Source organism: Fukomys damarensis, unplaced genomic scaffold (assembly GCF_012274545.1).
Source record: "Fukomys damarensis isolate Sample0158 unplaced genomic scaffold, DMR_v1.0_HiC HiC_scaffold_17, whole genome shotgun sequence".
In the NCBI taxonomy this organism is placed as follows: Eukaryota; Metazoa; Chordata; class Mammalia; order Rodentia; family Bathyergidae; genus Fukomys; species Fukomys damarensis.
The window spans coordinates 2,241,078-2,252,522 of NW_022900929.1; the positions used below are offsets into that span (position 1 = coordinate 2,241,078).

At 40.5% G+C, this 11,445-nt stretch overlaps 1 protein-coding gene across 1 annotated transcript in view; it reads left to right on the forward strand.

Annotated features, from left to right (window-relative positions):
- Positions 1-8,443: 8,443 nt before the first annotated feature.
- The window catches only part of Usp42 (ubiquitin specific peptidase 42), a 45,388-nt gene continuing 42,386 nt past the window's right edge, over positions 8,444-11,445 (forward strand). Inside the window, exon 1 of the mRNA XM_010642762.2 lies at positions 8,444-8,616. The gene's annotated coding sequence lies outside the window, so the exon portion shown is untranslated. The remainder of the gene's footprint in view (positions 8,617-11,445) is intronic.

Consider the following 11,445-nt stretch of genomic DNA (forward strand, 5'->3'; position numbering starts at 1 on the left):
CCTTCACCCCCCTCCTCCCCTCCCCACCTTCAAACACTTTAATTCCATTTTTACATTTTCTCATATTTTTTTCCTTTCCCCTTATTCCCCTTTCCCTATCCTTCTCACTGTCCCTACACCTTTGGTCCTTTTCTTCCTATTTGCTAAGTTTTGGATTTGCTAACATTAGGATCTTGAGTACTATTTTAGTTTTGCACACCAGAGATACTATTCGGTATTTGCATATGTGTGCCTTATTTATTTCACTTAGAAGTATATCCTCAAAATGTACCCATTTACCTATGAATGAATCTACTTTCTCATTCTTTATGGCTGAGTAGTATTCCATTTTATAGAAAAACCACATCTTCTTTATTCATTTTCCAACTGATGAGCAGATGGGCTGTTTCCAAATTTTAGCTATTATAAATTGTGCCACTATAAACATGGGTGTGCATATATCACTGTGGTATGATTCTTTTAATTCTTTTGGAAAGATACCCAACAGAGGGATGGCTGGATCAAATGGAACCTCTTGGATTTCTCTTCTGATGGCCATTTATATAAATGTTACCTATCTCCTCTGGAAGCAGAAGATTCTCTAGTACTTGTCTAATTAACTCTCCACTTATTTCCTTTACTATTTATAAGGTCCCAGTCTGTCCAGATATTTACAAAAGTGTGTATCACTCCATTAGCATATTTGAAATCAGTATATATAGTGCCTTCCTGGCCTTCAAGGAACTTTTAAAGCTGGGTTGAGAACTCACAATTCACAAGTTTGAGGTGACCAGCCACTGGGCAATCTACCACATTGACATAATGATTGTCTCATTAACTATGACATAATCTTTATGTGTCTTCCCCTCTATTACTCGGCAAGACCCATCCACAAATAATCTGATCCCATCATGGAGTGGAGTTTCCTTAGGTCTGGTCTCATCTTGATTTGGTATTCTATGATGTCTAAGCAGTAATATTCTGGGGTCTTGAGGTAGCCCGCTCCCTTTCACAAAGTTAGTTGGGTTCAGGCAGCAATATGTTGTGAGAGCCAAGTCATCTCTTTTTTCTTTTCCTTTTTATTTGTACCAGGGATTGAACTCAGGACCTTGTACTTGAGAGGCACATATGGTGCCACTGAGCTAAATCTCTGACCCTACAATTCATCTCTTTCTAACAGAATAGTTTCATACTGCTAGGCATGGTGGGGTATACCTGTAATCCCAGCATGCAGGAGACTGAAGCAGGAGGATCGCCTTGAGTTTGAGGCCAGCCTGTTCTACATAGTGATTTCAAAGGCGGCCTGAACTACATAGTGAAAGCCTATCTTAAAACAAACAAACAGAAAGAATAGTTTCATGCTTCACTGTTTTGGAATCTGTCAGCCATCTTTCAGCTTTTTTATTTAATATTGTCCTGACCTGATACAGAGTACTTACTATTAAGGCCCCATTAAAAGTTGGTTTTCTAGGGCTGGGCGTGGTGATGCATGCCTGTAATCTCAGCACTCGGGAGGCTGAGGCAGGAGGATCACTGTGAGTTCGAGACCAGCTTGGGCTACATAGTGAGTTCCAGGTCAGTCTCAACTACATAGTGAGACCCTGTCTCAAAGAACAAAAACAAACAAACAAACAAAAAAGTTGGTTTTCTGCTCTACCCAACCAATAAGGGCAGTGGCAGCTACCACTTTGACACATTCAGGCCATCCCCTAGACACTGGGTCAAGGATTTTAAAGATAAAGGCAACAGGTTGCCTTTTTCCTCCCCAAGTTCAAGTCAGGGCTCCAAAGTCACACCCTTGTGTACAGTAACAAACAAGTGGAACATTTTCCTAGGATAGGAGGGCTAAAACAGAGGCTGTGAAGAGGGCCTCTTTTAGTTCATCTACACCTTCAGCTGCCTATGGGGACCCCTGAGGAGGTCAGGATCTTCTTTAATAATTTAAGACACAGAGCCTTTGTCTTTTGTGTATAGGAGTTAATCCACAAGTGACAGAAGCCAATCAGTACAAGAAATTTTCTAAATTCCCTGCCTTTTTTTTTTTTGGTGCTGGGGCCCGAACTCAGGACCTTGGACTTGCAAGGCAGGCAGCAGAACTACTGAGCTAAATCCCGCCCCCCCACTTTGTCTTTGAAAGAGGCAAGATGAGTGTTCCTGGTGTTATGTCAGGGTGCACATATCCCTTGGGATGAAAAACCAACCACGGTCATAAAGTCAGCACCGGTAATGAATTAAAGGGATGAAATTTACAAAGGAAGACACTTTATTTGTAAGGAGGAAAAAGCAGAAGACAGCTGCCCCACGTGAGGTGAGGGCAGAGAGTCTGGATGGATGCCTGTGGGGCTTTGTTCCTACCTTTCCTTTATCAGGTGATAAGGACCCTCCTTCCTAGATCCCTACCTGAATCTTGTCACACCTGATTGGCTGTCTGGACTGTCATAGATGAACCCCAGGTCACAGGACCCTAACTCAGGCACCATTGCATAAGTGCACATTCCTTTTGGTAAGTTTTGTTTGATTTTCTCTTGCCCACTTGTTTTTTGTCAGGGCCTTGTCTCTGGGATTTTTATGTTGATTAGAAGAAGGTTCATACATACTAGATTGAGTTCGTAATTAAGGGGATGCATGTGTACCTAGTGTAGTAATATAGTGATCCTAAAGAATATATATTTATATATTTTTTATATATTATATATATGCACAGTGGTACATCAGTTCATGAACTTGATTCTTTCCACGATTCTGGTCACAAACCAAGTTGGATAAGAACCAAGTCAACTTCAATGGTTAGGTTTAATTTTGACTTTATGGGGAAATTTGATTCAGCTTTTATCCAGTTTAGTTTGTGACCAGAATCATGGAGAGAATTGAGATTGTGAACCTGGATAGATAGATGGATATAGGTAGGTAGGTAGGTAGGTAGATAGATAGATAGATAGATAGATAGATAGATAGATAGATAGATTTTTAAAAAGAGTTTTCTTTAGGAAGCCCACGCTCCCTGTTGTCTCCTTTGTACTACTGGAGGTGGAAAGGGGCTACTCTCTAGTTTCCTGTACCTGGCTTCCCCTGTGCTCTGCCTGTCAGTCCCCTCCACCTTTGATTTAAGTCCTAATGCCTTTTGGTGCCTTTATCTGGTTTTTCTTCTCTCTCTATCTTTGTCCCTTTTATCTCTCCCTCTTGTAAAGTTTTAACTCTTTCTAGTCAGGATTAGCTAGAAAGCCTAATGAGGCCCTCATTCTATTCTTCCCTAGCCTATAGACCCCTGCCCCTGCACTGAGATCCTTTCAGGGTTTGTTCTTTGCTTTCTTTCAGTAATTAGATGTCATAAGTATCTGACTTCCCTTTAACAAACTATAATTTGTTTTTATTTTTATTTTTTTCTCATTGAGTTTATTTGGTACATTTTAGGTATACAGTACAGTTAACAAACTATAATTTGTTTTTAGAGACTTGTAGTCCCCTCTTCCCTACAAAGTCGATCAGGCTTACAATAGCCTTTGATATTTTGTCCTTTTTCTCTTCTGAGACTAAAAGTTCATCTACATAGTGTAATAACTGTTCCTGCAGGAAGTTGGAATTCCTCCAACACTGCTTCTAAGATCTGACCAAACAAGCTTGGGGTCTCCATAAAGCCCTGGGGTTATTTCCTTCTATTTGTAGGGTTTTCTCATTCAAGAGCAAAAAGGTCTCTATTTGGGGGGTCTAAGAGGATAAACCGAAAAGGCATCCTTTAAATCTACCTGACTAAACCATTTGCATTCATATGGGATCTTGTTGAGGAGGGTGTAAGGGTTGGATATGACAGGTGATGGGCCTGGATGATCTGTGTAGCCTATGTAATCCATTGGGCTCTTTGGGAGAATTGGGATGTTGTATGGTGATGTGCATGGTCCATCCCTAATTAATCCTTCTATCACTGGTTGTATGGTACTGCCTTCTGCTAACCACCTCTCCAGGTTGTTTTAGCTCAGTCTTCATTTGTGTAATTTGCACACACACACAGCCCATTAAGGAAGATCAATTTCCTTTTCTTCTGTTTTTAAAAGGGCCATCGTCATCTTAAACTGTCCTCCTTCTACTTCCAGACCTAGGCCTAGCTTCACAATTAGGTCTGTACCCAAGATCTTGGTACCTGCTTCAGGAACATATAAGAATGATCCCTCAGCCTATTCTGATCCAAACTGGATAAAAACTGAATCAAATTTCCCCCATAAAGTCAGCATTGAACCTAACTACTGAAGTTGACTTGGTTCTTATCCAACTTGGTTTGTGACCAGAATCATGGAAAGAATCAAGTTCATGAACTGACGTACCACTGTGCATATATATATATATAACTAGGTACACATGCATCCCCTTAATTACTCAAATATTGGAACCTGAAATCCCTCACCTTTTGCCCCCCCCAAAGTAATAATTTTTCCCTAAGAACCTTATGCCCTTTGATTAAAAAGTTAGCAGCAAGAAGCTCTAAAATTGACCAAAAATATGGCCTTCTTCTATGTAGGTGCCACCCTTAAATTTGCCAGGGATTCCTGGAGGAACTACTTAGAAAGAACCCCGACTCTCCTAATCTTTATTGATTAAAGTCACAAGAGGGGATCACTTTCTCTATGTTTTTCCATTCTGTATACTCTCTTAAAATGCCCCGACTTCCCACATTTAAAATATGCACTCATTATCTTGAGGTTCTCCCCCAGGACTGCCCTTTTGTTTTCCTACTGAATTCCACCCTTTCCTTGTCTTGTTTGTGTGGAGTCTAAATCTACTTTCCCTTTAAACACTTCTTTTACAGTAGAGACCATGATTTTCCCTTTCTGCTTTTCCTCTTCCCTCTTTACAAAGACTTTTGGGCCTCGCATAATAATTATTCAATTGGTTTCTCATTCCATCCCGCAGTCTTTTATAACTTTTTAGTAATATTAGGCCAGAACTTGGTCACAAAATTTACTGTTAGGAGCCCTTGATCTACATATTTGGGAGTGCCATTAGTAAATCATACATTTTTAAAAATATAAACTTCATCCTCTTTACCCTTTTTTCCAACATGATTGGACCTCCTAGTTTTGTCACTATCTCTCCTTTTTCTATCCTGGTTGCACAAAATGTGTCATACAGAATTCTCTCACACCAAAAATGTCTTTTTATACTTTTTGGATTTTCTTCTTTATCCTACTTATGAGTTTCTTTCTATATAACAAACCTACCAGCCATGAAGATTTTTAAAGGACCCAGGTACACTGTGTTTCTCTTGATCTTAGAGTGAGTTTATAAATGGTTACATTCTAATTAGGGTGGGCTGCCAACAGACTTCCAAGCGACCTTGAGTCACATCCTCATCTGAATTGAAGTAGAGAGCAACAGAAGAGCAAGTTAACCCTGTAATAGCAGCTCAAGAACTATCCACTGTATAAGGAATGTTTTAAGCATACCAACTAACCAAAAAATACCATGTCAAATTGGAATATAAAAGTAAGTTTGTCAGTCAGCCAAATTTGAGACAAAAGACTAAAGGTGTGCAAATTGGGCTGATAAAAATACCAGTGTTTAATTGTCTTTTGTTTTTATCTTTGGTACAAGGGTTATCCCTTGCCCCCAAACCTTTTATTCTCCCCAGTAGACTATCTGGAGAATGTCAGGAGAATCCTTCTTTCCTCTTTCTTTGGTTACCCAGGCCTAGAATTCCTCATTTTCTGCTGGTCTCTGTGACTTAGTTTCCCTAAGTGGTGAAGATTTCTTGCACAGCCTATGTACTCAAGCATGCTGGGGGTTTCTTGTGCACCCTGTGCACTAACTGCCCTCCCACCCTGCCACAATGGAGGTTTCTTGCCCACATCTCAGTCAAAAATGCCCAAATCACCATGGCAGTACTTCTACTTCACTTTTTATAGCTTGTCTCATGCACGAGATTGCTTGATTGTCTCAGTGCCTGTTTTATTTCCCTCTGTGTCAGTTTTGCTGCCTTCAGAACAATGGCATTGGATGTCTAATGGCTTCTGCCAGGAGATGGAATATACTGCCATACAGGCCAGGTGAAAATGAGGTGGAACATGTCTCCTTCTCCACTGAGACCCAATACTGGTGGGCACAGATCTCCTGGGAGAGCCACTAATTGTGAAATATGGTCTCAGAAGCAAGTAGAGAAATGAAAGGGAAGCTTTGATCAGCTTTGCAATGGCAGATGTCTGCTAAGCAGGCACCCAGAGAGGTCACAGCGAGGCATTTATCCCCGAACACACAACTCCCTTCCTTACAGTTCCTTAATGCCCAAGTACTATGAGGGTACAGTCTTCCCAGGTGCCACCTAAATTTTCTTTTTCTCTTTCTCTTTCCTGGTACCCCTCCCAATTTGAATTTGGTTTTCTTCATAATACTGTCTGTTCTTTATTCTGGGACTTTCTGAGAAGCCGATGTTCCTAGTTAGAGATTTCATGCAACCTTAGGTGTTTCTACTCAGCTATAGCTAGCCATCCAGCCTACATTTTTGTCCATGTGTGGCACTGGGACCCAACTTGTATGTAGTGCCTTAAATTCCTTGATTTCTAACAAGGGTTTGGGTACACACAGGTACATAGTAATTATAATTGAAATGGTTTGGGATATGGCAGTAACTAAATTTCAAGAAGGTACCAGGAATCTGTAGTGGCACTTGTCTATAATCCCAGCACTCAGGGAGACAGAGTCACAAGCACCCTTATCTAATAGAACCTGGGCAACATTATGGATAACTTGTTTCCAAATACACTAAATAAAAGGGAGGGGAGGCAGCTCAGTGAGAAAATCTTAGACTCAATCCCTGGGAACAAATAAAACAAACAGTTGGCAGCCACTCATCTTTGCTTCCCTGCCTCCATACACTTCTCAAGTTCATTCTCATGTTGTGCTAAGGTGGGACTGTCTGAACATTAGCACAGAGAATGAGAAGTATTTGACATCCAAGATTAGTTCAAAAGACACTATGGCTTCCATCTTGTGCTTCTCCCTTTCTCATTAGAGAAAGCACTTGAACTGAAAATATCCATGTCCATATTTGAAAAAGTCTGGACTATGATATGACTGAGTGCTTCTCAGTTTCTAATCAACATGAGCTATGTAATGTAGCCCTAGACCATGTCCAGGTACCATTTATTGTCATTTGTAAAGTTCCCTGGGCTTAAACTATGAAACACTGTCCTGTTTAAATTACTTTCAATGTTCTTCTTCATCATTCTCTTAGAATGTTTTACTGTTTATCCTTATAATCTTCAAATCTTCACACTGTAATGGTGGATTTTATTTCCGCAACTGTTCAAATGCTATATGTAACAGTGATCAACACATGATGTCATTTTTAGGTAAGCCTTTAAATTCAATTTTATAACATAAAGAATACATACACATTTTTTCTGAACACATCCCCAGAAACTCTGTGTGTAAATATAATTTCATTTTATCATAAACTGTATCAAACCCAGTGACTCCTTTCCTTCCCTACTCACTGTGGTCAGCTATATATTAGTCTATCATCTGTACTATTAATTTCCATGCATCTATTTGTCCATTCATCGAAATAGGCATATGTCATAAAAAAACGGTAAGTTTGAGGGGTTTGTGGTTGTATACAAAGATGACTATAGACATAGTAATTTGTCACCTACTTGAAAAAACATTTTGGGGAATCTTTATATTAGTATAACAATTGTGCAAATCTGGTATTTCATAGTTAGCAGTTTCCTCACTGAATAGTATCAGGTCTCACTAATATTCTAAGAAACTCAAAAACCAAGTTCAGGACTCAGTGAGTGTTCCAAGGGATAACTGTAAACATTCTAGATGTGATTTTAAAGATATTATTGAACTTACATCTCAGTCCTTAGTTTGTAAAGGAGGTGTTGATGTCAGGTAACCAACAAGACTGGAGTGACATTGAAGGAACTGACATACTTAATGGCATATTCTCAGGAACTGGAGCACAATGCCATGAGTTTCTTTGGTGAGTCTTTTGTCTTGGTACCGAGGAGATTTGATTCTACTTTACCTGCTTTGTTGTCTTTATAGGTAGAAATTATCCTGTCTTGACCCAAGGCATATTTTTTGCCTGACGGCAGCAGAACCAACTATCTCTCCTTGATGATTTCCTTTTCTCAGCCACTGAGGTGAACTGGACACACATTGTCCAACACTCTTCCCACTGCATTCAGGGTCTCCTGCTACCCAGGAACAACACCATGCTCCTTCCTTATTGTCCGAGGCCATTTGCCTAGAAAACCCACAGGCTCAAGAAAAATCTAGCTTTTTATGCTAATTGTTGGATTTTGAGCAGTGTACTTCATATCTCTCCTGTACAGAAGGATTTTTAAAGGCACTTACCCCATAGTCTTGTGGAGAATAGAAAATAGTATGTCCTAAAACATTAAGTAGAGATTCCTGGGTTGCAGGCATCACTCAAGTGTTAGGTGGTGTATATATCCTAATGAGAATCCTTCATTTTTCTTCCTAGGAGGTGATTCCTGTCACTACCACTGACCAAAAACCATCCTAGGTCAGAGGGTCTCTGACCCCGGTGGGCAGGGCCACTCAGGGGCTTCGGCCCTTGAGTCTCTCCATTTGTGGAGTTTCTGGTGAGGGTGCAGTTTTCCTCATCAACTCCTTAAGGTGAGTGACACACTTGGCTTTCGTTCTCTGTGTTTTCTCATAACCTTGATACATAAAACCTGCTGTGTTCTACAGTGCACATGTCAGAGATAGTAAGAGAGTTTTCAGGCAGAGCAGGGGACAAGAATAAAGATTGGAAATAAGACATACATGTACTTCCAAGTCTCAGTAAAGAGGAAGCCCATGCCACTTAGAACTAAGCGGTACCATCTTGGTGGGACACTTAGCAGAATTGGAGAAAGGGGTTACAGAGATTGTGCCAGAACTTCTGTTTGGCTACTGAGGAAACAGCAAGCCAGAGAAGAGTTGGTGGTTTAGAAATGAGTGGCAAATTGTGATATTTCCGTTGGGCTTTGGTTGGAGATTTTGGTAGATGGTGGCACTATACCCTGGACAGCAGAAAGGGAAAATAAATATTAGGGATATACCCTTGTAAAAGAGTTAGCTAAGGAAGTTCCTGAGAGTATAGACTCAGGAAAGGTCTGTTTGTATAGGAAAAACATGCCTCTGATGGCTATCTTTGTGCTTGGAAGTGAGGCTATCCCTGGCCAGAATGCTGGCCAGAATACTCCCAGGTCAGCAAGCTCTTTGAGTTTCAAACATCGAAAAATACAAAAAAGTAAAAAGCATTCTCCCATCCTCCACTCCAGCACCTTTCCCTCCTTTCTCCCATCTTCGCTTTCAAGGATATCACCAATTTTCTAGCTGAATTTTATATGTACCTTGAAAGCTCACTGAAGGCAGACCCTCTTTAGCAGAAATTCCTTGTTTTCTCCCTGATAGGCAAAGATAACCTTAGGTGGAAAAAAGGGAAAGTGTTTCAAGACACCATAGTTGTTATAGATAACTAAATGTTGGATTGGGTCATTTTTACAGATTGGAGTATCATCCCTTGGACTAGCAGTATTTCTTGCCTTGAGGCAGCAGAACCAACTGTTTTTGTTTTTTTTTTTTTTTTTTTTTTTTTTTTTTTTTTTTTTTTTTTTTTTTTTTTTTTTTTTTTTTTTTTTTTTTTTTTTTTTTTTTTTTTTTTTTTTTTTTTTTTTTTTTTTTTTTTTTTTTTTTTTTTTTTTTGACAACTTTCCATTTTTCAGCCCCCGAGATGACATGGACCCACATCCTAGAACCCTAGTACCCCCAAAGTATTCTGGAGCTCCTGTAACACAGAACTGCACCTGCTTTTACCATCACGTAGGGCTGAGCCCATTTGCCTAGGAATCCTCTCATTCACCCACATCCCAGTGAAGAACATGTTTTGATACTAATTTTTCGATTGTGAGCAATGCCATTTACATCTGCCTTGTAAAATGGAAGTAGTGTTGGAACTAACTCCATAATTCTGTGCATAGCAGCAGTATGTGACATGTCTGAAACACAGAGGAGAGATGCTTGGGACATAGTCATCTCTCCAGTGTTCACTGGCATAAATGTCCTTTCCTAATGACAGTCTCTCATTTTTGCCCCAGGAGGCTGATTCGTGCCACTACCACTGACCAACATCCATCCTAGTTCAGAGGGTCTCTGATCCTGGTGGGCAGGGCACTTTAGGGCCATTACCCTTTGAATCTCCCTGTTAGTGGAGGTTCTTGTGCAGATGCTGTTCTTGTCATCAACTCCTTAAGGTGAGTGAGACACTGGCTTTCCTTCTGCCCTATGGTCTCACAACCCCAGTCAATGAAACCTACGGTGTTCTAACAGTGTAGATGTTGGAGATAGGATTAGAACAAGTTTGCAGGCCCAGTAGGGGATAAGAATGCAGTTTGAAAGGGGAAGAGATTTAGCTATTTCTAAATTTCAAAGAAGAGGTTGCCCATGCCAGATAGAACCAAGAAGAAGCATCTACATGGTCGAAGATGAGAAAGGAGAGGTTGAGCCAGAACCTTTATTAGGCTTTCTGAAGGTACAGCAAGCCAAAGCAGAGTCAACAGTTCAGAAATGGCAAATTGGAATAATTATGCTGGGTATTGTTTGTTGGGAAGGTCAAAAGATGGTAGCACTAGGCACCAGATGCTTTAGAGGAGGGGAAATCTAAATGATGAAAGATCTTGTAAGAGAATGTTAGATGAGGATGGTGTTGAGAGTATAGACTCAGGAAAGGTTTGTTTGTAAAGGAAGGACATGCCTCTGGTGGGATTTTTGGTGCTTGGAAGAACTGGTTAGCACTGGGAAGGTTGTACCTTCCATGGCAGCAAGATTTTTGTTTGTTTGTTTTTGTTATCAGGAATCAAACTCGGGGCCTTAAGCTTGCCAGTCAGGTTCTACACTGCTAAGCTATGTCCCCAGCCCTGTAGTGAGATGTTTTTAGGCATCCAAACATCATAAAATACAGAAAGTAACAGGCACTCCCATCCTCCACCCCTGCACCATTGCACTGTTTCCCCCAGCATCTCTTCCTTGGGAATGTCACTTATTAGTTTCCTGTTTTCCATAAGCAGCTTGAAAGTTCACTGAGGGCAGGCAGTCTTTGATACAAATGCCTTTGTTGTTTCCCTGATGGGCAGAGACAACCCTAGGTGAATGGAAGTGAGTGTTTCTAAAAAAAAAAAAAAGGCATTATAGATAAATAGCCACCGGTCATCTTTACAGTTTAGAGTATCCTTCCCTAGACCAACTATAGCTCTCACCTGAAGCTAGCAGAACCAACTGATTGTCATCATTGACTTTTCATTTTTCAGCCACTGAGCTGAGCTAGACCCACATTGTCTTAACGCCCTTCCCACAGCACCCGCAAAAGTTCACTCTGTCCCTTTACCATCAGTCAGGGCCAAGCCCATTTGCCTAGAAAATTCTTCCAGCCTTGTGAAGAATGTGTGCTTTAAAGATACTAAT